Source organism: Mustela putorius, unplaced genomic scaffold (assembly GCF_011764305.1).
Source record: "Mustela putorius furo isolate JIRA1106 unplaced genomic scaffold, ASM1176430v1.1 tig00000585_pilon_pilon_pilon, whole genome shotgun sequence".
NCBI classification, from domain to species: domain Eukaryota; kingdom Metazoa; phylum Chordata; class Mammalia; order Carnivora; family Mustelidae; genus Mustela; species Mustela putorius.
In genome coordinates, this window is record NW_025421424.1 from 12901295 (window position 1) to 12925375 (window position 24081).

Here is a 24081-nt window from a genome sequence, read left to right on the forward strand (position 1 = left end):
CAATGTATGTCATGTTCTTACTTCTTTTGTTTGCTCTTCTTCCCCTTTATAATCTCATTCTGAGTGATGCCTGCCTATTGTTAAAGTTTCTACAGCCAATGAAATATCTATTGTTCATTTAGTACTCATTTGCGAGGTAATTTTATTAAATCTTCAGCACTATAATGCTGGATACCACACTGTAGGCATCCCCAGCACAACACAGGGCTTCGCCCACAGCAGACTTTGTTGCCTATAGTGCAGTGGTCACTGGTATTCTTTGTGATTTCCCTGTAGCACTGTAAAAATCAGAAGCCTCAAAGAGATGCAAAGCTCTCTGAAGCTCAACGTGGACTGCACTCCCAAGTTTGAAACTTTTCAGGCGCTGAAATGCCAGATGGAAAAAGCTGAGTGGAGCATTTGCGGTGTGAGAAAAAAATGATAAGCATTCCCAGGATGATACTTGGGTTTGTCTCTGTAGCAGGATGCTTATCTCTCTGCAGTGGTGACTCACTGGCCCTAACTGACAGCTGGAACAATTGTGGGTAGGAGAGCTAGACCAGCCACCCAGCCAGAGATTAAGCAGCTGGGTTTAGATTAAGCACAGGGAATGTGTAAGGAAATCTGATGGTCTGGTGAGTTTTTATCATTGGCTTCTGCTAGCCTTTCCTTTCCTGCTGCTTCTCTATTCCCAGGCTGGGATAGTGAGGTCAGATGCTGAATTGGTTGTTAATTGTTGGCCAATACGTTGGTCAGAGTATAGAGAACCGTTTTCTACTTGGAATGGCCTCCTGACTTTCAGCAGAGACCTTGGTAGAAGCCTCTATAAGAATGAGCTTTTGGCTCAAGACGCTATTTATTTGGGGCATTTCTCAACTTTGAGGGCTCCAGACCTCAAAGAATCTGTGGAGTGTTTCTGCCTGATAAAGCAGAGACCAGGGACTTGGCAGAGTTCTTGTTTCTCCCGTGTCACTTTCTACTTAGATTTTTTCTTAAATCTTCTCAGCCCTCTCTCCTGATGAGGGACACCTAAGCTGACCAACCAGTCTCACTGTTGGATTACCAATATTTAAACATAAGTGTAGAATCTTTTATTTATAAACCATATGCTGTATCAAATGTTGTAGTTGATATTTGCAGCTATTATCCTTAAGAAGTAATTGCATGTGATTTTTTCTTCCCTTAGGGTGAGGAGACAAAGATAGTAAGAACCACAATGAAACCTATTTGTAGGCCAAGTACTTGATTTGAAGGAGTGGTCTGAGAGCTCCTCTGCTTGCATATCTGTATTCACCTTGCCCCACACAGGCATCGATATTCTTCCATCACCCTTTGAGTTTTAAAGAAGATCATTTTTTAAAATTAAACTAACCTTAGTGTGGGTAATACACTAATTCATTTTTCAAAAAAAAATTTTTGAGGGATGCCTGAGTGGTGCATTCAATTAAGTGTCTGATTTTCGGCTCAGGTCATGATCTCAGGGTGGTGGCATCGAGCCCCTCTTGGGGTTTTGTGCTCAGTGTGGAGTCTGCTTAAGATTCTCTCTCCCTCTCTGTGCCCCCCCAACACTTGCATGCTCTCTCTCTCTAAAATAAATAAATCTTTGGGGGGAAAACGATCCTTAAAATTTTTTTTTTTTTTACTTGAGTATAGTTGTTACCCATTTACATTAGTTTCAGGTGTACAACATAGTGATTCAGCTTCTCTAAAGGTTATGCAGTGCTCACTACAAGTATAGCTACCATCTGTCACCGTGCAATGCTATTATAATATCACTGATGACATACTCTAATTAATTTTTTAACCATAAGTATTCTATTAAAAAACCCACAAGTTTGTCAAAGACTTGAGACAGGCATGTTTTCAATACCATCAACAAAGGAGAATTGAGATACTGGATATTTAGGTCTTCATGGGTGGACCAGGCTGGAGGGTGAGATGAAGATGGAGAAGAAAAGGAAAGATGCAGAAGCACATTGCTATGGAGCAGTAATCATAATGGCAGTCACCATGGACATCTATTATTTTTTCCTGCCAGTATCTATTCTGGTTTGAGTACTCGGATTTTGCTTTGCGGGACCCCTGCCTCTTGTTGGATTTATGTCTGACAACTTTCAGTGAAGGTGCTCACCCTTCCCTGTCCAAGGCTGGGCCAGTCAAATATACTTTTTCCTAGATATGAGTCCTGGGAAAGATGCAAAGAAACAGCTGGATCCATCATCCCAAGAGCAGCACCCTCCCAAGATTCTTCATCAGATCCTACCACCAAGATTCCCAGAGCTCTTCTAATTCCTACCCATTCTGAAGCCCAAACCTCCAACTCTTCTTCAGTTAAGTGAATTAACCCATATCCTTCTAGTTGTTTGTTTGTTTTGGACAAAGTGAGCGAGAATTAGTTTCTGCTTGTTGCAACCAAAAAAAATCTGACAGCTGGATGCATCTGTCTGAAGGAAGCAGGAGGCAGTGGACTGGCCCTGGCAGACCAAAGGCTCAAGGAGAGACAACTTGAAAGGAAGGGAAAGAGCACTGAAAAAGGAAGAGGGAGGCACTAATGGCACCCACATTCTTCAGAATTTTGGCTAGAGGTACCCCTGGGTGGACAATCTTATTTACCCTTTAAAAGCTTCCTTCTTGTTAGTTAGTTAGGAAGTCATCTTTCTTTCTACCTACCTGGTCTAGAGGTCCCACTATGAAAGCTCTTTTGGTGAGACCAAAAATAATTAATTAATTAATTGCTTAGGGTTCTTTTTTTCTCCTAAATTCATAATTCATTCATTCTACAAATATTTACTTAGCATCTACTGACTGCGTGATATTTCAAGGTGAAATAGGGGCACTTGGGTGGCTCAGTTGGCTAAGCATCTGCCTTTAGCTCAGGTCATGATCCCAGGGTTCTGGGATTGATCCTGGTATCATCAGGCTCCCTGCTCAGCAGGGAGCCCACTTCTCCCTCTCTCTCTGCCCTTCCCCCTGCTCGTGTTCTCTCTCTCAAATAAATAAATAATTTTTTTTAAGGTGAGCTAAATGCAGCCCTCATAACTTAAGAAACGTAAGGTCTAGGGGCGCCTGGGTGGCTCAGTGGGTTAAAGCCTCTGTCTTCGGCTCAGGTCATGATCCCAGGGTCCTGGGATGGAGCCCCACATCAGGCTCTCTGCTCTGCAGGGAGCCTGCTTCCCTTCCTCTCTCTCTCTCTCTGTGCTTCTCTGCCTTCGTGTGATCTCTGTATGTCAAATAAAGAAATGAAATCTTTAAAATATATTTATATCTATATCTTTATCTATATTTAAGATATAGATATCTTGGGATCATGACCTGAGCTGAAGACAGAGGCTTAACCCACTGAGTCACCCAGACACCCCAGGTATAGAGTTCTTAAATCACTATATTGTATACCTGAAACTAATATAACATTGTATGTCAACTATACTTCAATTAAAAAACACATGGAAGTAAAAGAAATAGGTATGAGATAATCATTTAGAATGGGCATTTGTATTTGTCATCTTAAAAAAATTTAAGATTACTTTCTAATTCAGTTTTTAAAGTTACTTGATGAATACTACATAGCGAAGTAATAAGAAATATATTTTTTTGTCTCTACCTCTGGCTCCTACTTGTATTTGCTCTTCGACCTCAGTTCCTGATAAGATGTTATAATTTCCTAAGTGATAGGTGTGTCTACTGCAGAAATCCTAAATCCCTTGGGATTTCTTGGGCGATAGGAATATCTTTTGTTCTAATGAGGTGACTGTTTATGGTGGCCTCCTGGGTGGTCGTTGTTCACTAGAAAGACCAAACCATGATTAGAAACTTGGAACTTTCAGCCTCACCACCCTCATTCTTCAGAGAGAGGAAGGAGCTAGAAATAGAATTAATAATCAGTCATGCCTATAAGATGAAGCCTCCATAAAAATCCCAAAGGTACAGGGTTCAGAGAGCTTTCAGGTTGGTGATCACCTCCATGTGCAGGGAAGGTGGTGCACCCCAAATCCATAGAGACAGAAACTCATAGGTTTAGGAACCTTCCAGACCTTGCTTTATATATCTCTTTTCTTTCTGTTCATTCAAATCTTTTAAAAGACGTTTTGCATCACATCAACAATGGTGAGTAAAGAAAAGAAAGAAATCAAGTGGGTTAAAAACCTTTAAAAACACTTTTGAGGGGCGCCTGGGTGGTTAGTGGGTTAAAGCCTCTGCCTTTGCTTTGGGTCATGATCCCAGGGTCCCGGGATTGAGCCCCACGTCGGGCTCTCTGCTCAACAGGGAGCCTGCTTCCCCCTCTTTCTCTGCCTGCCTCTCTGCCTACTTGTGATCTCTCTCTGTCAAATAAATAAAAAATCTTAAAAAAAAACCAACAAACTTTTGATTCAATTATACTGTCATTAAGATAGACTGCATCAAAGGAAGAACCCTAAACCCAAAGATTAAGGCTCCTGTGTCAGGAAAGGAAAAATTCCCACTTGTTGGGCATGTAGAGTCCCCACTCCCCACAGACTTCATCAGTGCTATCTCTAATCTCCCCACAATCTCCCCAGGAAGAGGAGGAGGGACAGAATGGAGGGACCACTTCTTCCATGACACATTAATCTCACAGCTATGAGCATAGCAATGTGTCGCTGACTCAGAGCCCCTACTCTGCCTGATTTTCAAAAAACATACAGTGTTATATTAGTTTCGGGTGTACAACATACTGATTTGACAATTTTATACATTACTCAGTGTGTACCATAGTAAGTGTAGCTGCCGTCTGTCACCATACAATGCTATCACAATACCATGGATTATATTCCTTGTGCTATTCTTTTCATCCTTGTGACTTATTTGTTTTTTATCTGCACGTTTGTACCACTTAACCCCCTTTATCTATTTCGCTCCTCCCCCCACTCCCTTCCCCTTTGGCAACCCTCAGTTTGTTCTCTGTATTTATAGGTTTGATTCTGCTTTTCGCTTGTTTATTCTTTTTTTTCTTCTTTTTTTTTTTTAGATTCCACATATGAATGAGATCATATGGTGGTTGTCTTTCTCTGGGTCCATTAATGCTATCACAAGTAGCAAGATCTTATTCTTCTTTATGGCTGAGTGATAGAGCATTGTATAGATACCATGTCTTCTGCACTCTGTCATCTATCTGTGGGCACTGAGGTTGCTTCCAGATCTTACTGCTGTTGTTTTAAGGGGAGCAGGCTGCTGCTGGGGTGGGAGCACCTCTATAACAATGAAACAAGGAACGGCCTTGCCGATGAGGATCTTTCCAGGGGCAGAATTCCAGCGGAAGAAAATCGTTTCTTAAACTCTGGGGCTTTTCAGTGTCCCAGGCACTTTAAGTAAGAACAAGTTGAAAATCTCTCCTTAGAGGAAAAAAAGGGAAATGAAAGATAAATTACATTTCATAAAGCGTATATCAAGATCATAGGATTTTAGAGCTGGAAGGGGTATTAGAAAGAATCTAATTAAAAGTCTCTTTTTTTTGCAACAGAGGCCTCAAGAGGTGGAAATAAATTGCCCAATGTATCAGTGATAGAACTAAGAATTAAGCCTAGATCCATTACTTCCTATTGCCGTGCTCTTTCTACTGACCTTATCTAATTTTTTTTCTATTTCTTTAAATTGTTTCTTTGACTCACACATATCAATGTTTTACTTAAATCTTTGACTCATTCATATCAATGTGTTACTTAACAGGTAATATTAGAAAATCACTATGGATTGTTTTATTTCTAGATAAAACCTGGGGGGATTTGAGAGCTGCTCTCCATGATCCCCAGCCTGGCAAACTGCCACATCCACTGTCAGAATTATGGACAGAATACCTGGAAAGAAAGAAGCATGGAATTAAAATCTTAGCCTCTGCCAAATACAACCCATCCCCAGTGAATTTGCATTTTTAAAGAGATTGCACTGTTAAGCAGAGAGAAAGAGCAGGAGATTTGGAAAAAATGCCAGTTCCAAATCTATGAGTTTGTTATTTTAGACAAGTTATTTAACCTCTCTATATCTCAGTTTCTACATTTGTAAGATTACAGATAATATTGGTTCTCTTCGGAGATGGATCTTTAAGGTCAAAGTGACTTGAATGGGAATCTCCCATAAGCGTGAGCTAATCTTACATCTGAAAGCCCAGCCCTGGCACTTGGTAGATATAGAGCATTTGTTGAGTGACTGACTGACTGACTGAAAGGTACTGAAAGGTGCACTTCAGAGACTGGCTGGAAGTGTCAGATGTTGGGGGGTCGGAGGCAGAGGGTGGCAGTGGGGTGCTGTTGAGAAAAGAAGAAACCGGAGAAGGGGCATAAATCTTCCCTTCCATTCTTTGGAGTATGGCCTTAATGCACACTGATGCTTCTTTCTTTTTTTTTTTTTTTTTTTAAGATTTTATTTATTTATTTGACTGAGACACAGCGAGAGAAGGAGCACAAACGGGGAGTGGGAGACGGAGAAGCAGGCTTCCGGTCAAGCAGGGAACCCGATGCGGGGCTCGATCCAAGGACCTGGGATCATGACCTGAGCCGAAGGCAGATGCTTAATGGACTGAACCACCCAGGCACCACAGTACATTTGTTCTATGAAAGTTCTGTATAAGAACTGGGCCTGGAGCCTACTTAAGGAAAAAGGATGATTCTAAGGAGAAACATGTACCCCTATTTTATAGCAGTATTATTTACGATAGCCAAGGTATGGAAGCAGCCCAAATGTCTGTTGATTGATGAATGGATAAATAAGATGTGATACATATGGTGGAATATAGTTCAGCCATAAAAAAAGAATGAAATCTTGCCATTTGCAATGATCTGGATGGATGTATTATGTATTATGCTTAGTATTATGCTAAGTGAAATAAGTCAGTCAGAAAAAGACAAATACCATATGACTTCATTTATATTTGATATTTAAGGAATTTAAGAATTTAAGAGCAAAAGGGGGGAAAAAAGAGAGAGAAACCAAGAATCTTATAACTAGAGAACAAACTAATGATTACCTGAAAGGAGGTGGGGGTGGGTGGATGGGTTATATAGGTGATGGGGATTAAGGAAAGAACCTGTGATGAGCACCAGATATGGAATTGTTGAGTCAATATATTGTACACATGAAACAAATATAACATTATATGTTAACTAACTGGAATTAAAATTAAAACATTTTAAAAGTTTTTGAAAATAGGGAATAAAAGAGTCGCAAGAGTAATGAAATGACATCAAGGAAATACAGTAAATACTAAAATGGTAGTACACATTCTGCTAAATGGTGAGTTCTTTTCAAGGACCAGTCAGATCTGTTTATTGTAATGAGGATGGTGGAAACCTACTTCATGACCTACTCAATAAGGTGGTTGTATTAGAGTTCTAGAAAAGGATTATTCTCTCTCTCTTTTCTTTTTAAGTTTTTATTTATTTATTTGACACAAAGGGAAAGAGATCACAAATAGGCAGAGAGGCAGGCAGAGAAGGGTAAGCAGGCTCCCTGCTAAGCTGAAAGCCCGATGTGGGGCTAGATCCCAGGACCCTGAGATCATGACCTGAGCTGAAGGCAGAGACCTCAACCCACTTAGCCACCCAGGCACCCTGAGAAGGATTATTCTTGAGGGATGGCACTGAAAGCAAGTTGTAGGGAGGGTTCTGTTTGGGGAGCTTAGGGCAGAGTGTTCAGGGCTCCTGCTGGGGTGAGTCTTAGGGGAAAAGGCAAGTGGAGCTACCCTCAGGGAAGTGTATCTGCCATTGATTTCTCTCTATCGTCCTTCCCTTATGTTCACTTTCCTTCTTACCTTCACCCTATGTAGACTCCACAGCTTAATTAGCTACCTCACAGCCCCAAACAAACCCAGTCCTCCACCATCTGGCATTCTCCCATGTGGCTGTCTCAAATGCCCACAGATATTTGATGAAGAATGAATTCTGAATACAGAAGCCCGAGAAAGTGTTGCTTTATCAAGGTGGCATCTCTTATTCTAATTTGCTATTGTTGACTGGGGTAGAGAGGAGAGAATTCATAAGCCTCAGTCATTAAGCTGGGATAGTTGATCTGGAAGGGGTCAACAGATGGTTGGGTTCCATGGACAGCCCAAGCAGAGTGGGAAACACAAGTGTGACAGGCAGAAAGCAAAGATCAAAGCCCCAGGGAAGCAGGGTGTCATGGTTTGTGGTATATGTAACTGACATGGCGTAATGTGGAGACAAAGTTGGTTACTATAGTTTGTCTGTCTAATGAACTTCCCTGTCTGCTTCCTTTGGTGAACTCCTCCTCCATTTCACATCGTCTGAGCACAGCTATTAATCAAAATGTATTCTTCCCCACCTCATACCTTCCTTTATTATTATTATTATTCTCTTTAAAGATTTTATTTATTTATTTGTCAGAGAGAGAGCACAAGCAGGGGGAGTAGCAGGCAGAGGTGGAAGCAGGCTCCCCACTGAGCAGGGAGCCTGATGTGGGACTCGATTCTAGAACCCTGGGATCATAACCTGAGCCAGAGGCAAACTCTTAATCAACTGAGCCACCTGGGCATCCCTATTATTATTGTTTTTAAATTCAAATTCAATTAAGTAACACAAGTATATTATTAGTTTCAGAGGGAGAGTTTGGTGATTCATCAGTCTTATATAACACCGAGTGTTCATTACATCATGTGCCCTTCTTAATGCCCATCACCCTGTTACCCCATCCCTACCCTCACCCCCCCACCCCCGCCGACAACCCTCAGTTTGTTTCCTATGGTTAAGAGTCTCTTATGGTTTGTCTCCCTCCCTGATTTGTCTTGTTTTATTCCCCCCCCTTCCCCTATGATCCTCTGTTTTATTTCTTAAATTCCACATAGTTACCTCATATTCTATTCAAAGTCCACAGAGGTGGGCAGATGGCTTGGTTTGGGCAAATGTGTTTGTCTAGGGATAGCCAAACACCTAAATCAGGCCCTTGTTCTTTTTGGACAATCTCTGTAGGAGCTGGCAGGGAAGGCTGCTAGAACATGAAGAATAAAGAATGATGGAGACAAGTGGAGAAAAGGGTGAGGGGTGTAGAGGTAAGAGGGAGGGAGAAGGTGTGAATTGACATTGGTAGAGCTTCTGAATCAATCCATTCTAGACCTGCCTCTTGACTTCCCAGTTATTTGAGCCAATCGCTTTTCCTCTTTCCTTGCATAACATAGAGTCTAGTTTCTGTCACTTGCAACCAAGTAAGCCTCCATGAATTTAATTGCCAAAGTGGGCCAGAGCGCAAATAGAGCCAGACTGGATGTTTAGGAAATCAAGCATCAAGTGCCAGGCTCGTTTAGAGGTACTTTATATTTTGAATCCAGAGGTAACTCAACAAAGGGGCTCCATGTTCTCAGACAAACACAAAGCTTTTAAGACCCAAGATTATAGTGACAGAAAAATCACATTGAAATTTTGAAAGCTCACTGACTTGTCTGATTCTCCAACAGCTAAGTCTCTCTACAACTGTCCATGCTATACACAAACTGTGAGAACCATGGGATACTGTTTTCTACCTATCGTGATGAAAAAGATCCAGTGAAAAATATCCAGTACTGGTGAGTGCACGTCTGTGGTTGAAATGGGTATTCTTGCACTGCGGATAGGAGGGCAAATTGACTCAGACTTTCTAAAGGCACATTTTATACTGTGAGCTAAAAACTTGAAAATGTACCTGTTTTTTCCTTTTTTTTGAGAGAGAGAGAGAATCTTAAGCAAGTTCCCTGGCCAGTTGGAGCCCAATGCAGGACTCAGTCTCACAACCCTAAGATCATGACCTCAGTAGAAATCAAGAGTCAGATGCTTAACCGACTGAGTCACCCAGGTGTCCCCAAATGTACTTATTTTTGACCTAGAAATTCTGGTGTTTTAGGTCCAGTATGGACTCCAGGATGGACTCTGTGAAGTAAATTTCCATGTTAAAAGAACCCATTTTATATAACGTTAAGAGAACTCCTAAGTTGAGAGCATTCATGCCATTTGTTACCACAATTCTTGTTCCATGTTGGAAGGATCTGGCAAACACATATATCCGTTACAATTCTAGATATGATAATTTGGTATTTTTGACTTGTAATTTAATTAGTAAATGCATTCTGGAAAAGGTATACATTGCAATCGATTGAATAAACCCATACCCACCCTAATCACCTCCCACCCCCCCACACACCCTTGCTGAATATAAGCTTTGGGATGGCCAGAATTTGCATCTGTGTTGTTTACTATTTTGTCTGCACTAACTAGAACAGTGCCTGGCTTAAAAAAATACTTGAATGAGTGAATGAGTAAATTCTAGAAAATGACTCGGAAAGATGGAAAAACCACTCTTGTACTTTCTTTTTCCCATGAGTATTATCCCTGTAAAGTAATGTAAAGACTAGTGCTTTATACTTCCTAACTCATAATTATGTATTGTGAATTAGTAATTAACAAGAAGAAGGTAGAAATTTTAGCTTAGAAGACAATACTTCTGGGATGTTTACAGTTACCTATATGTTTTCATCGATCAAGGAAAATGTAGAACTTCCTCCTTTGTAGACATTTCTAGAAACATTATGGATATTATGTTGGGTTAGTAGATAACACAGTTACTGCATTCGTCATAATTAGGGTACATGATTCAGGTTCTTGTCCAGTGCTGATAAATCAATACAGGGTAGACAGTTGGCTCATTATGGATGTTCATTTTAGAGGAGTGACTGATATTTCTCAGAAATCTAAGAATCCAAATTTAGGTGTTATGGAAACCTAAGCCTTTTAGTTAAAGAAATATTCCCTTTATGGCAGGTTTTTGGGTGGTCTCATTTCAATTTTTGGCAGAACTCCCTACTAAATGTTGAATGCCTGCATTTATTTAATTTCAGTTTCAGTTCTGCTTTGACACAGAAAGTGAGATTATGTGGCTATGGAGGCCTCTTCCACTCTGGTTCTATGCACAATGAGCTCTTAGTAAGTCCTAGGGGGTAATTTTACTTTGAAGCTTTCTGTCATTACATTTTTCTCCACTGCCCAGACAGGTCTTAACCAGACACGTTATACTAGGTGTAACCATATATTCTGTATTTCTGAGTCAATCATCTATAAGGTTAACGTCACTCACTTCTAAAAACAAATTTCTGGGTGGAGAGGGTGGTTGTAGTGTCCCCTGGGGTATTCCAACCGTGAGATATCTGCTGTCTTGGTTCAGTACTATGTATAGACTGGAAAAACAAAGCAAGGCATTTCCCAGCATTTTACCAAGGATGCCCATTAGTTTCTGTACATAAGAAATGGTAAAAATCATCCTATGTTGGATGGGGAAGGAATGATATAAGTGGTCCTGTAAAAGGTAAATCCCCATCTGATATGATGGCAGGAGCAACTGAATGTAGTGAGTACAGAGATTAAACCCCCCAAAGACTAATACCACAAACCTCTTAACAAAGTTCACAGGAGTAAACAGTCTGCCCACCTCCTCTTCCACAGCCTGACGTGTAATGGGTCAAAGATACATTTTAAAAGAGACTACCGTATATCAAGAACCTCCGTGGGATAGAAAAAAAATTACTTAAGTCTCTCTACAATGGAGATGAAAGAAAGCATTAAGCAGCAATTCTTTATTTACAGAAATTTTCATTTCCATCTTTCAAAAGGTTGAGCAAAACATAGGTAAACTCCTTTCTTTCTGATGGACTCTGACTTAAACTGCTAGAATTTATGCAGGGTAATTCAGCAGGAAAAATAATTGGATTTTTCCTATCTGTTGCATGATGGGACCGAGGGACCTGTAGCTCTCAAGCTTGGTAGGCGTTCAACAACAGCACTAAAGGAGCATTAAAATATTATCCACAGGGGCGCCCGGGTGGCTCAGTGGGTTAAAGCCTCTGCCTTCTGCTCAGGTCATGATCCCAGGGTTCTGGGATTGAGCCCCACATGGGCTCTCTGCTCAGCAGGGACCCTGCCTCCCCCTTTCTCTGTGCTTGCCTCTCTCCCTACTTGTGATTTCTGTCAAATAAATAAATAAAATCTTAAAAAAAAAAGAAAAGAAAAACAGAAAACCTCCAAATATTTAAAAAATATATATATTATCCACAATAGCCAAACTATGGAAAGAGCCTCGGTGAGCCACATCACCGGATGAATGGATAAAGAAGATGTGGTATATATATATATACAATGGAATATTATGCAGCCATCTAAAAAGAAATCTTGCCATTTACAATGACATGGATGGAACTAGAAGGTATTATGCTAAGTGAAATAAGTCAATCCTAGAAAGACAATTATCATATGATCTCACTGAAATGAGGAATTTGAGAAACAAGATGAAAGATCATAGGGGAAGGGAGGGAAAAATGAAACAAGATGAAACCAGAGAGGGGGGCAAACCGTAAGAGACTCAAACTGAGTGTTGCTGGAGTGGAGGGGGTGGGGGGGATGGATGTGACTGGGTGATGGACATTGGGAAGGGTATGTGCTATGGTGAGTGCTGTGAATTGTGTAAGATTGATGAATCACAGGGGTGCCTGGGTGGCTCAGTGGGTTAAAGCCTCTGCCTTCGGCTCAGGTTGAGATCTCAGGGTCCTGGGATCGAGCCCTACATTGGGCTTTCTGCTCAGCGGGAAGCTTGCTTCCTCCTCTCTCTCTGCCTGCTTCTCTGCCTACTTGCGATCTCTGTCAAATAAATAAAATCTTAAAAAAAAAAAAAAAAGACTGATGAATCATAGATCTGTACCCCTGAAACAAATAATACAGTATACGTTAATTAAAATTAAAAAACACATGTTATTCTACTGATGAAAAAAACAGCCAGTTGTTTTAGCCCCTGCATCAACACCTTCCATATTCCCTAGGACATCGTTGAGCCTGGAGCCTCACAGAGCCAGTTCTGTGAGTCTAGTGCAAGCTATTTGTTTATTTTATGGCATACCTGGTGGGATTCATTCTGATCCTGAGCTGTGCTGATTTACTTGGCTGCTCTATAAGGCTCGTTGAACTATTTGATATCAATAATTCTCTCTTTTCTCAGTAGAAAGTGGAAGCCTTTTATTTAAAGCTTGCTTTCTATATCCGTCAGAGACCACCTGCAATATTAAACCTCTTCTTTTTGTGTGCGTCTTATCCAGTGTCGGTTCTCTCATTCTTCAAACAGCTGCACATTCAGACTTCGCCCCACACAGACCCTGATTCTTGCCCTTACAGGAAATAGTATATTAGGAGCCACTATAGCCCAGATGCCCTTTGCTCTGGCGTCAGGCAGTTCTTAAGCAGTGTGGTCCCATATCTATCTTTACTATTTCCCTTCCTGGATTCAAACTCCTCACCTGTTCCTACCATAGATAACTGGGTTCCCTTTTTCTTGGCTACTTGGAATCCCAAGCTGTTTGGATTGCTGTGATCTGTGTGTAGCTAGAGACTGAATTTGATTACCCTCTTCCTGTGCATTCATTTGTACACATTTTATACTCCATTTAAAAGACCTATATATTATGAGTCCTTTTTCATTTTATGAAAAATTATTTATAAAATTTAAATTGATTTCCTTGATTTTTATCCTATGAGCATTCAGATGATTTCTTTCTAGTTTTTTTTCCAGTATATTTATAGAATGAACATTACAATGTGAACATGAACTTAATGATGTGAAGATTTTTGGTATTAGTAAATATTTCCTGGAATATAATTTTTAGTAGCGACATCATATGGATATATATCATAAATAATACTGTGTATTATTCTTATACATGAAGTTCTGCCTGCACTTCAAGTTATTTGTTTATGATAAACTCAGTTTTGGAATTATTGGGTTAAAATCTACAAACATTTTTAAGACACTTCATACTATATTGCCAAATGGCTTTTTAATAAAAGTTATACAGATTTCCATTCCCAGTGTATGAAGCTTCTCTTTCATCATAGTTTTATGGGATTAGTATGATTTTGATAGTTTGACAAATTAAAACAATATCTAATGTTTTAGTATTTTACTTCTTTGATTACATTATGAGATTGCTTTTTAAATTTATTTAATACAATTAAAAATTTCTTTTCTATAAGTTGTCTGTTTATACTTTTTGTCCATCTTCTATAATGGTTTTGTGTTTTGATTTTTAATTTGGATGAAGTATGTAATATATAAATATTTTTCAAGATATTTATTTATTTATTTGACAGACAGAGATCACAAGTAGGCAGAGAGGCAGGCAGAGAGAGAGGAAGAAGTAGGTTCCCCACTGAGCAAAGAGCCCCATGTGGGGCTTGATCCCAGGACCCTGAGATCATGACCTGAGACAAAGGCAGAGGCCCTAACCCACTGAGCCACCCAGGCGCCCCTGAAGTATGTGTTATACTAAGAATACTTCCCCTTACCCTCTTTCAGTGCTGGTGGGAATGCAGCCTGGTGCATCAACCCTGGAAAATGGTATGGGTGTTTCTCAAAAAGTTAAAAATAGAGCTACCCTATGATCCAGCAGTTGCACAACTAGGTATTTACCCAGAGAATACAAAAATACTAATTCAAAGGGATACATGTACCCGATATGTATAGCAGTATTATTTACAATAGCCAAATTATGAAAACAGCCCAAGTGTCCATTAATAGAGGAGTGGATAAAGAAGATGTGGTATATATACACAGTGGAATATTACTCAGCCATGTCATTACTCAACAAATGAAATCTTGCCATTTGCAATCACCTGGATGGAGCTAGAGAGAATTATGCTAAGCAAAGTCAGTCAGTCAGTCAGAGAAAGACAAATACCATATGATTTCAGTTATATGTGGAATTTAAGTAACAAAGCAAATGAGCAAAGGGAAAAAGGAAAGAAAGAGGTAAACCATGGAACAGACCCTTAACCATAGAGAACACTCTAGTGGTTACTAGAAGGAAGGTGGGTGGGTGGATGGGTGAAATATGTGTTGGGGGTTAAAGAGTATACTTTTGTGATGAGCACCCAGGGACGTATGGAATTTTGGAATCAATATATTCTACCCCTGAAACCAATATTACATTGTATGTTAATGAACTGGAATTTAAATTTCTTTTAAAAAACCTTAATATTAATTAATTAATTAATTAATTAATTTTTTAAAAGGATTTTCCCTTTAGCTGCCAATTTGTCTTATATTTTTCTTTCAGTTTATTGGGTGAATCATGACATTTTGCAATAATCTTTGATATGCTGACATTTTAAATTTTTGCATGTTCAAATCATTCACCGTCTTTTATGATTTCTTTTATTGCTTTTTTACATGGATAGTCATTCCTTGTCAGATATTAGACAAACTGCCTTTTGGATTTCCTAATTGTTTAATCCATTTGTACCTAATTGTTATTTTATGTTATTTTATGTTATACATATGTATGTTATGTAATGTTATGTATCATATGTATCATATATCATATGTATCATATATGTATGATATCACATATTTATCCGATGTGTATGTTATGTTATACATATGTATATATGTATTTATTTAAATTCAATTTGCCAACATATAGTACATCATTGGTTTCAGAAGTACTGTTTAATAATTTATCAGTCATGTATAACATTCAGTGCTCATCACATCACGTGCCCTCCTTAATACTAACCCAGTGACCCCATTTCCCCACCCACCTCCCCTCCAGCATCCCTCAGTTTGTTTCCCAGAGTTAAGCCTCTCTCATGGTTTGTCTCCCTCTCTGATTTCTTCCCATAGTTTCCCCACCCTTCCCTTATGATCCTCTGCACTGTTTCATATATTCCACATATGAGTGAAACCATATGATAATTGTCTTTCTCTGATTGACTTATTTCACTTAACATAATACCCTCCAATTCCAACCACATCAGTGTAAATGGTGGGTATTCATCCTTTCTGATGGCTGAGTTATATTCCATTGTACATATGGACCACATCTTTATCCATTCATCTGTTGAAGGACATCTTAACTCCTTCCACAGTTTGGCTATTGTGGAGAGTGGTGCTATGAACATTGGGGTTCATGTGCCCCTTCTTTTCACTACATCTGTGTCTTTGGGGTAAATATCTAGTAGTGCAATTGCTGGGTCATATTTTTCAACATCTTGAGGAACCTCCATACTGTCTTCCAGAGTAACTGTACCAGCTTGCATTCCCACCAACAGTGTAAGAAGGTTCCCCTTTCTCTACATCCTTGCCAACATTTGTTGTTTCTTGTCTCGTTAATTTTAGTCATTCTGACTGGTGTGAGGTGGTATCTCATTGTGGTTTTGATTTATATTTCCCTGATGCCCAGTGATGTTGAGCATTTTTTCATGTGTCTGTTGGCCATTTGTATGTCTTCTTTGAAGAAATGTCTGCTCATGTCTTCTGCCCATTTCTTGACTGGATTATTCTTTGGGTGTTGAGTTTGTTAAGTTCTTTATATATCTTGGGGACTAGCCCTTTATCTGTTATGTCATTTGCACATATCTCCTCCCATTCCATAGATTACCTTTGGTTTTCTTGATTGTTTCCTTTGCTGTGTGGAAACTTTTTATCTTGACGAAGTCCCAATAGTTCACTTTTGCTTTTGTTTCCCTTGCCTTTAAAGATGTGTCTAGCAAGAAGTTGCTGTGGCTGAGGTCGAAGAGGTTGCTTCCTGTGTTCTCTTCTAGGGTTTTAATGGATTCCTGTCTCACATTGAGGTCCTTCACCCATTTTGAGTCTATTCCATTTTTGTGTATGGTGCAAGAAAGTATCTACTGCTAGCACCTGCCTAGTTCACATGGACACAGGCTCTGGGACAGTCTCTATAGACCCAATCTCCTGGCCTGCCCTAGCACCAGGCTGACCTTATGGCCCAAAGCTCCAGTTTTGCCCCAGTGTAAGGCTGGTCTTGTAGCCCCAGGCTCCAGGCTTATCCACATGGCCATAGGCCCCAGACACACCACAGTGTCAGTGTCTGGACTCTTCATAATCCAGAGCTCCAGGCCCAGTACGGGTAAGCCCCAACAGACCAAGGCTACATGCCCAGCTCCTTAGACCAGATCCTAGGCCCCAGATCTGATTCAATGAACCCAGGCATCAAGGCATCCCCAGTGAATCTCTGATGCCAGGCTGACCCCTGTGGACTCAGGGCCAGGCCCATTCCTGTGGACCCAGGCACCAGGCTGGCCCTTGTAAATTCAGACTCAAGGCCTACTTCAGTGTGAGGTTGACCCCCATGGACCCAGGCATCAGGATGGTCCCTGATGTCCCAGGCTCTGGGATCACCTCAGGCACCGGACTGGCCTATGTGAATCCAGACAACAAGCCTGAGCACACATTGACTCAGGCTCCAGGCGAGCCTGCCTGAGGACTCCAGGAGCAAGCCGTTCTTTTCAGGCATTTGTATGTGATCCAGTGAGTTGGGTCGATTTCCATAGGCTTCCATGTTGTAGAATAATTTATCTATTATAGAATTCTTTATACATTAGGTATGAATCCAGCATGAGACATATACTAGCTCTCTCTAGGCCTCAAGGTCTTTTTTAGAACTTGGAAAATAATTCCTATTATGAGGTTGTTCGAAGATTAAAGAGATAAGGCATGTGAATCGCTTAATGCAATCTCAAGCAGATAGAAAGTGCCTAATAAATAGAGCCAATAATGTAATTATTATTCATTGATATGCTCCTTGAGCCTGTTAAAAGATAAACGCTTTTTTTTAAAGATTATTTATTTATTTATTTATTTGGCAGACAGAGATCACAAGTAGGCAGAGAGGCAGACAGAGAGAGAGAGAGAAGGAAGCAGGCTCCCCACTGAGCAGAGAGCACAATGTGAGGCTCAATCCCAGGACTCTGGGATCATGACCTGAGCAGAAGGCAGAGGCTTTAACCCACTGAGTCACCCAGGTGCCCCGAAAGATAAATCTTTAATACTTTCTCTTTATTTCTTATTGACTAAGGATCAAGAATTTTTTGTGGGTGATCTCATCTTTGGATTCATAAATTGGGGTCTGTTTTATTTAAATTTTTCTAGGAAATCATCAGTTTTATTAAGGTTTTTAAAAGTTTTGGGGCACCTGGGTGACTGTCAGAAGAGCATGCAACTCTTGATCTCAGAGTTGTAAGTTTGAGCCCCATGTTGGGTGTAGAGATTACTTAAAAATAAAATCTTGAAAAAATAGTTTTAGAATAGTGTTTTTCATAGTATTTGCTCATGATTTCTTTAAAATGTCTTTTAAATCTGTCATTAAATCCATGTGTTTTATTTCTTTATTCTAAATGAAATTATCTAGAGGTATTTTATTCACTTTTTCCCCCAAAAGTTACCTTTTTTTTATTTTACCTATCAACTCTGCCATCAGTTGCATGTAAGTCTTGAGGCTGGCAGCATAGGCTGTTGATCAAAGTAAACAGAAGAGACTGGTGCACCATTAGAGGTCATGGATGTGGCTGTTAGGTTCCCTTTACTTCCTCCATTTGTCTTTTATCCAGTCTCTGCTTACACTCTTTAAAGAAGTTTTTTTTTTCTTTTTTTTTTTTAATTCATTTGACAAAGACAGAGAGATTGAGCATAAGCAGGGGGAGCCAGCAGGCAGAGGGAGAGGGAGGAGCAGACTCCCCGCTGAGCAGGGAACTCCGATGCAGTTCTCCATCCCATGATCCTGGGACCATGACCTCAGCTAAAAGCAGATGCTTAACTGACTGAACCAACCAGGCGCCCCTCTGCTTACACTCTTTAAATGGAGTATCCAAGGAGTAACCAAATAGACCAGTGTTCAGAAGGTACTTGGACTTTTCCATTTTTGAAAAGAATCTGAAGCAAACTTTGACTTTTATTATTCTGGACTGCTGGACCTTTCGGGCCACAGGAGCATATTTAGAACAAGGTGGCGTTATGAGCAATATAAATAGAGAATAACGCAATATAAATAAAGGTGGCTACTAGATTTCCTTTGTAAAATGTGTGAGAAAGTCCTTTGTTAAATGAGTGTGCAGGTGTTTATGTGTTGTTTTTCTCCGCACATCAGGCTTCAAAACCTGTGACGTTTTCTACCAGGTGAGTCGTTTTAATCCACCTCCTGCCTGAATGATTTTGATGGAGACTCGATGAAGGGCATGTTATGAAAATTGGGAATGACACAACGAATGATGTCTTGAGCAAGTGAGGTTGGGTGAGCTGCAGCTGCCCGCAATGGAGAATACAAGCAATTCGCAGATAGATGGAGCCTGGGTTTGGGTTGCTTAAGACAATGAAAATTCCCCATCTTTGCTAAGATTCCTGATACATTTCTTTCTAGGACGTGCTGATGATCCTATTGGAAAGTAAGTATATATTTTTTTTCTTTTATCTCTAACCGATCAGACCTTCCTGGTGATCCCCATTTACTGTGCTGGACCAAGTTCTCCAGATGGTAAGAAATGGATTTCAGATGCTCTTTTTTTTTTTTCCCCTTTGACTATTATTTAGAATAATTTCTCCACCTACACTTAAAGAAATTTTCCAGAAACCTGACAGATGGAGTAAACATCAAATGTCACATTACAGTGTTTCTTTCTAATTGAAGCCATCACCCAGTTGGGCTACAAATTCATGGACAGAGTCCTTATTGTGTAATATGTATGTTTTATATGTTTCCCCAATTCCTCTTGCTGATCAATAAAATTCTTTTGACTGTTTTAATTGTAAGGTCAATATTACATGTAGGGTACTACCTGCACCATTGTTTCTAAAATACACTTCTAAAAATACACTTCTTCTTATTTTTCCTTTTTTTACTTCAATTTTTGATTCTCAATTTAAATACATAGGGAATAAATATGGCAGTTTTCTTGTTGAAGAGTTCCCTCTTCACATCCTAGCCTCTCAAGCATGATGCTAACATGCTCATACTGCCTATATTACTTACCAAATCCAAACCTGAACTGCAAAGCTGCAGAGTCTACAAGACTGCAAAATATAGTTTCTAGAATACGGGAGCATTGTGGCTAAGTAGGTGATATTCAAAATGCCTCCTCATCATTTGATCAACATGAAGCTATACGACAAACCTTTTATGCTTAGCTTTTCTTATTTTATTTATAATGAATTTCTGAAAAATAAAGGTAAAGGAATAAGAAAAAATAAACTCATAGGAGTGAGGAAGTAGGATGGGGTAAGAGAAGGGAGAAACTATTTGCAATTCAGAATCAAAAACCTCTCTTTGCTGCTTGTGGTATTTCATTGCCCCAAGCATTTTCAAGCAATTTCAGGAGCAGAACTTTTGCTCATTTGTGTTCATAACCAGAATTCAGTGATACCTATAATGTGATATATATAATTGCCATAAATATTTGCTTCTCAAACCAAGGGTGTTGGTACTTTAGGGCAGAGCCTGCTTTATGTAAATTGGGAAGTGGGCACTATTTCTGATTTCATCTTAGTTTATGCTTTATTTTTCAAATCCCAGAGATTGTTGTCAATATATTCCTTTGCCCCAAATATCCTTAAGGCGTTAGAGTCTCAAATACCTTAACATTTATATAGACCTTCATTGTCCAGTACAATAGCACTAACAACTAGCTACATGTGGCTATTTAAATTTATTATAATTAAAAATGTATTTCCTCAGTTATGCTAGCCACATTTCAAGTGCTCCAAAGCCACATGTGGCTGTGACTCACATAGTGGCCAGTGTGGATATAGAGCATTCCTATGTCCCAGAAAGTTCTAATGGATGGTGTTTGGTATATAGGAAGTGCTCAACGATTCATTGTTCTTATATCTTGTTCCTCTAGGGCATGGCTCACAGAGACTAGCTGGGTAACAATTTTCTTGAGTTAATTTCAGATGAACTGACTGGGCTTATTTCCCACCCTCCAGGGTTCATTTTCAACAGTTACCTGGGTTTAAGGCATCTACCTTTGTTACTTACTGAGAAGTTTGTGGGATTATTCTTTGAGGTCAGGATAAGTAGCAAATTAGTAAAGAGGTTTCAGAGGAAGGTGAGGCTTCATGGCTGCCCCTCAGATCAGAGCTGTCATTGCATCTCTAATTTCATAAATAATGTAGTAAAGTTGCAAAGTAAGTATATATATTTTTTCTTTTATCTCTAACCGATCAGACCTTCCTGGTGATCCCATTTACTATGCAGCAGGGAAAAAAAACTGAATTAACTTTTAGTCCTCAATCATTTTAAATTTAGCCTGAAAAAAAAAAAATAGCCTGAATTAATCATTTAAGCAGCCCTTTGGGTAATTTTTAGTCTTTCTGTTTGGAATAAGCGCTTACTCAGTCATATTCTCACTTCAACATCCTCTTTGAAGGTGTCTAGTGCAAGAATACGTGGCTCCTGGTAGATTTGCAAGCAGGGGTGGTTGTGTAAACTGAAGATGGCAGAGAGGGGAGCTCGGGTACACTGGAGTTTGACTCAATTGGTCTCCACTTGGCATCTGATGTTGATGTTTGATGTCTATGAACTCATGGGTATTTCTGCTCGCCTCTCTCAGGGCCCTCTGTGCCATTCCAGCTACTTGGGCTCACCCCAGCTCTTGAGGTTGTTATGTCCAGAGTCGACCACCCCTCAAATGGACAGAGGACACTCTCGATAATGCAAGTTACACAGCGAGGTTTATTTCCAGCTAGCTGGGGTCCAAGTATCTGCCTGGCGCAGCGGGTTTCAACAAGGACCCTGAGCACTCAAAGCCAAGGGTTTATATAGCATTTTCAAAGCGCTTAACACACAATAATTTTCCATAGCTACATTCATATCTGGCCCCCACTCTGACAGTTTACTTTTGCATCAGTCCCTGGTGGTGTAGTGAGATAAGCTCTTTACCAATGCATCTGGTCTGTGATGCAGCCGCCTGCATTCTGGTGCTTCTGATTGACTTGTTGCTCAAAACTTGTTGTTCAAAACTTGTTTTTCAAGCTTCCCCTAGTCCCTCTTCCCTCAACTCAGTAAAATGGCTTCCAGGCCTTTGAGATGGCCGTTCTCATGCTAACCCATTCTTACAAGGTACACCTTCCGAGTTTATTCCATATCGTCCATCTGGTCTCCTGGCCTAGAGTGGTTCATTCCACATGTGGACCATTGAAGCTTCCCAATGTATTAAGGTTGGAAATGTCTAGGAGGAACATTTGTTTCCTTCAATCTGCAGGAGGGGAATGCTCTCTCATTTACAAACGAATCTACACAATTTACATAGTGGTGTGTCACTTGACAGAAGCTGGTGGTTACATTTACACTTTAAGTTTACACTTTAAATGAATAGAGTTTCCTGTAATGGGGATCTATACCCAATATATTTTATAAACTTTGTGATTATCAAGGGCTTTGCTTAATCCCTGGAGGATTAAACAAATTTTTCTGCTTCAAAGTTGATTATCTCCAGAGGGTTCTTGCTTCTCCACAAACCTAACAGGTTATGGTTTGTTCAGATTCACACTGTTTCCCCATCAGCCTCATCTCGGAACAGGGCTCTTTGTTTGCTCCCATAGGCATGGGGCATTAAATGTTGCAAAGCAACCTACTTGTTGGCTTCTGAGAATACAACTAGCCATTGCCTTGAGAATTTAAAGTGCGTGTGACAAAAGGATTCTTCCCTCCTATGTTTTCTTATCATGTATCTCTCTTACCTGCCCTGCAGTCTTGTCATTTTAAAACAGAATGAATCCAAGACTGTATGTTTGATTATCTTTTCTATACTGTCCAAATCTCTCTCCAACTGCCTTCCTGCATCCAACCACAATCCTCCGGTCTCCAAAGGGGAAGGATTTCTCTTTTTTTCCCTCTGCTCCATGGCCGCCTTTGATCCAACTGCAGCTCTTTAGCTAAGCTTTGGGGGAGAAGAATCCTATCCAGGCTTGGAGAAGTTGTATCTAAATCTTCCAGGTTTGTATCTTGATATCTTGAAGAAATTTAACACATCTGACAAGGACTCTGGCCTTGTGTGGACATAAGAAGATATCTAAATTCCTTCAGCATGCCTGCTTTATTCTGCTTCAGAACTTTTATGACTTAATGTCAAAAGTGGAAGAATGTGGGGTGCCTGGGTGGCTCAGTGGGTTAAAGCCTCTGCCTTCAGGGTCCTGGGATCGAGCCCCGCATCGCATCGGGCTCTCTGCTCAGCAGGGAGCCTGCTTCCTCCTCTCTGTGACTGCCTGCCTGTCTGCCTACTTGTGATCTGTCTGTCAAATAAATAAATAAAATCTTTAAAAAAAAAAAAAGTGGAAGAATTAAGTGAAATATTTCAGGGAAGGTAAAATTTATCAATCGATAATTTGCTAAAATATTCTTATTACAGTAATAAGTGCTGAAGACATTTGATCCTGAAGACATGATAAATTCCATTCCTTAACCCTCCAAATAATTGCTTGGATTTCTGTTGGAACTCAATGTGCCAAGAAAGGTTGTACATTTGAGGCAGGTGGCCCTTTTACCCTCATTGTTTAATTATATGTAGGACAACTTGTCAGAAGGAAATATCAGTTGGGAGATGTGAGAGAGGCTGAGGTCCATTTTACAGATGGGTGATCTTTTTGGTACCCTGAAGATGATTTTATTTTCAACTTCTTTGAAGTGTCAACTCCTAGAGTGTTTTATATTAATAGAGCATGAGGATAGAGGAAAAAGGATAGTCAGAAGTAGTGACATTTCTATAATATCAAAAGAAAGACCACAATCTAGGTAACTGTAAACATTCATGCTAACTGGCATACTAACACTTTATGAATGACTCCCTAAATTGTTTCTTAACTGGAAGACCTTTAGCAGGACTCAAACTCATTGTTTCTTCCAGTATTAGAAGTCTTCAAATAAGTGCCAGTTTTGAAAAGTTCATCTGTGTCCATCTTGGGACAGTATCCTGTGATAAGTAGTATACATTTTTGCTGTTTTCTAGATCCTTTAGTTTAGGGATAAATATATCTGGAATATTTACAGGTGGTGATATATATCACAGAGATTGAGTTGCTTGACCCTGTGAGCATCAGAATTCAAATTCACAATTTGTTAATCACGTGGTATAATTCAATTTGGGGATGCTTTTGGATTCTGGCTTATTTGGAGGCTGTTTGAATGTTACTAATGGCTCTCAATTACAAAGTGGTTTAATTCCTGTCTATTGACCTGTGTGCATGCACAAATGAAATAATAAACCATTATTTAGTAATCATTTTCCCAAACCTCTTATTTTCTAGATGGGGCTGCTGTTAAATGAGAGACCAGGAAGGGACAGAGCC

The 24081-nt window shown here is 39.9% G+C and overlaps 1 long non-coding RNA gene across 1 annotated transcript in view; it reads left to right on the plus strand.

The window, feature by feature from the left end:
• Positions 1-24081, plus strand: part of LOC101687235 — a 38450-nt gene that overhangs the window by 9582 nt on the left and 4787 nt on the right. The window contains exons 2-3 of the long non-coding RNA XR_001177101.2: positions 9395-9502; positions 19225-19273. This is a non-coding gene — a long non-coding RNA (uncharacterized LOC101687235). The remainder of the gene's footprint in view (positions 1-9394; positions 9503-19224; positions 19274-24081) is intronic.